Raw genomic sequence first — 3,738 nt, 5'->3', positions numbered from 1 at the left:
TTCGGCTTTTCTGTGGTATTTCTAAGACTTAATGGAACACTTCCCGCTATCTTCATTCTAGTTTTATAGGCAGATAACTCTGATTAGATTAGCATTTAGGAAAAAGGCATTTTGATATAATAGAATTGTAGAGTTGGAAGAGAGCCCAAGGGTCATCTAGTCCAACCCCAACGCAATACAGGAATCTCAGCTAGGTCATCCATGACAGATGGCCATCAACCTCTACTTAAAAACCTCTGGTGAAGGAGACCACCATCTCGCGAGGGAGTCTATTCCACTGTGGGAAGAGCTCTTGCTGTCAAAAAGTTATTTCTGATATTGATCGGAATCTCCTTTTTTTGTAACTTGAATCCATTGGTTCAGGTGCCATGCCACTTATTTGGCAGTAACTTCTATTGAACAGAGAACGTTTGAGTAAACAGGTATAGGACTGGGCTGCAGGGAGGAAAATCTGAAGAGTAACAGAAGTGCAAAGAAGTACTTGGCTGGAGGACAGCAGAGCTATCATTTGGTGCACGTTTTCCTTAGGAATAAATTCCACTGAAGACTGCATGCCTAGGATTTATTAATTTTAGATACTGGTAGTTACGTTCCCACCTTTTGCTGTACCTGTCTAAAAGGGAACCTTTGGCCCTCTAGATGTTCCTGAACTGCAGGTCGTCATTCTCCCTTGCCATTGGCCATTCTTGCTGTAGCTGATGGGAGTTGTAGTTGAGCAATATCTGGGGGAAGAAATATTTCTCCCTCCATCTGAAGTGTGGTATGGCAAGTTATCTTCAACCTTTTCTGACTCTGGACTCACTTTTCACCCAAACATAAACCTGAGGACCCATTTTTTTTTAATTGATATTTTTTATTATTTATTAAACAGAATTTTTAATACACATATAACACATATATTACAAATATACAAACATACATTTCATACAATCCTTAAAAGTGTTCAAACATACCTACACTCAATCCCACGAATAATTCATTTTCCCATCACCATCCACCACCCCTCACACCACCTTTGTGTTTGACTTCCAATCTACTCAATTGCCATTTCTTTCCACTTCTATTACTTTCTTTCACACACCTTTAACCTAATTTCATACTTCTTTTTCTGTTACACATTGTTATCCATCTTATTTAGTATTTCAGTATTTTAAACGGAACTTGTTCATTCTAATAGTTCTGATTTTTCAATATGGTTTTGCAAGTATCCTTTAAACACCTTCCAGTCCCTGTCTGTCTACTCTTTTGAGATCCTTCCAATTTCTCCCATTGTTTTGGATATATTGTAGTACTCCAGTAATTTGGCAAGCCACTCTATTTTTGTCGGTACAATACCGCTTTCCCAATTTTTCGCAATCAATAGCCTTGCGGCTACTGTTGCGTATAAATACAAGGTCTTGTCTTCTTCCTTTAGGCTTCCTGGTACTATTCCCAATAGAAAACCTTCTGGTGTTTTCCTAAATAAATATCTGAACATTTTTTTCATTTTGTTATAAATTATTTCCCAAAACTGTTTGATGTTTAAACACTGGAAAAGGGACTATGATACATATTAGGAGGAATTGTTTAAACCTGAGGACCCATTTTTTAACCACTTACAATATATTTGCATGGTGGTACTGCTGCTGTTGTGACCCACTTTGGATCAGGCCATGAGCACCAGTTGAAGATCAATGTATTATGGGGCCTGCTAAACTAGCTTGATGAAGGTACATGCATACAAAGGCCGTAAAAAAGACACATTCCATGCTAGGGATCATTAGGAAAGGAGCTGAAAATAAAAGTGCCAGTATCGCAATGCCATTATATAAATCTATGGTGCAATCACATTTGGAGTACTGTGTATGGTTCTGGTGACCTCGCCTCAAAAATAATATTGTAGAGTTGGAAAGGGGGCAGAAACTGAAAATGGAATTGCTGGACTGTGGAAAACATCAGGGAAAAATATTTCATACAGAACTAAGAAAGCAAAAGTTGAACAGACCAGTGGTTGTGAAAGTAAATGAAAATTATGTGAAGGATTAACATTGGAATGGCTTATTGATTAAGAAATGTAATGTGATATTAGATGATCAGCACTTTGCGAAATTCAGAACATGGGAAGTCACCCAAAGATTAAAAAATTGGCATTTATATTTGGCTTTTTTATTGTATTGCAATTTGGAATGTTTTAATGTGGTTCATTGGATTATTAAATTGGAAAACTTAATAAATATTATATGTTTAAAAAAAAAACAGAAAAAGGGCAGTGGTGGGCAGATTCAAGGAGAAAGAAGAAAATAATTCAGTGTGGTATAGTATAAAAACATTTGTGAAATACAGATGGGTATCTTCAAAATGAGAAGAGGAACATCAGGTGATACTGAGGACAATCCCAGTTGTGTTTTTCAGTGCATTTTTTTCCTGAAAGTACAGCCTGGAGAAAAAAAAGTTTGAGAACCATTGGTATAAACATGACATGGAAAAAGTGGATACTTTTATGCTTATTCTCCCTATCTCATTCCCCCTGGAAATCCAGTGCAGCTGAATGTTGGAAGATTCAATGTAAAAGAAAGTCAAGACTGTTATGGTAAAATCTGGGTGTGAGGCTGCTCTGTCACCCAGCTCGTCGGACTACGTCCGCAGGTCCCTGCGGAGGAAAATGAGCTCAGCCGGAGACAGGAGCAAACTGCAGAAGATCCAAGTTTATTACACAACAGGTTCAAGGCGAGATTGAACAGCGAGAAAGGGGTGACATGAACTTTTGAAACTTCCCTCCATGTCCCAGAATACAGTGCAAAATACATCCCAGTTACATCATGAATACATTAAGAAGAGGTTGGGTTACACAGGATTAACATAAGGAGGAGGGAGGGGGGAATATGCAGAGCTGGAGATATGCGCAGATAAGCACATCCTGAGTACAGGTGATGAGAAGACAATGGTCCATGTATGCATAGTCTGCCACCTGGCATTGCCAGGAGGAAAGGCTTGGCAGAGTGATTTGACAGGATTAGGGTCTTGACACCTTTCTTGAGGGATTATGGAGGACAGGGGAAGTGTCATGGAGTCCTAGAGAAATTGAGCAAATTGGCATGCTGATTTTCTATGAATTTTATAGATTTTAGTCCCTTTTGACATTGACAATTGGAAATAAATGGATATATTGTAGCGAAGAAGGTGAAGAAGACATGCCCCCCCCTTCCGTATCAAGACTATGGAACTTCCTCCCACAAGAACCATGAACTTGGATGGCTTTAAAATAGCATAATGCAAACTCAAGGAGGAGGGGGCTACCAAAAGCTACTAGCCATAACGCCTATATGCTCTGCCTCCACAAGCAGCAACACTTCTGAGCACCAGCTGCTAAATGCCACAGGAGGGGGGAGGGTGCTCTTGGGCTCATGCTCTGCTCCCTGGTTTTCCCCACAGGTATCTGGCTGCCCCTTTGAGAGCGGGATGCTGGACTATCTGGGTCATTGTTTTGATCCAGCAGGGCACTTCTTTTTATATTTTTAACTAAGCACATTTAGCAGCGCAGTCCTATGCCTGTCTGCTCAGAAGCCAGTCCCACGAAGTTCAGCGGGGATTGCTGGAGGTACGATAGACAAGGACCACTAAGCAGTGATGCCCACAGAGCTCAGCAGGGCTGGACTTCCGAGTAAACACAGCAGGTGGGGGCAGAGCATGGCTAAGACCAGGGGTAGGCAACCTAAGGGCCGGGGATCGGATGCAGCCCAATCGCCTTCTCATTCTGGC

The sequence above is a fragment of the Podarcis tiliguerta genome (genome assembly GCF_965153285.1).
Source record: "Podarcis tiliguerta genome assembly, chromosome: 3".
In the NCBI taxonomy this organism is placed as follows: domain Eukaryota; kingdom Metazoa; phylum Chordata; class Lepidosauria; order Squamata; family Lacertidae; genus Podarcis; species Podarcis tiliguerta.
This window is presented reverse-complemented; position numbering follows the sequence as displayed.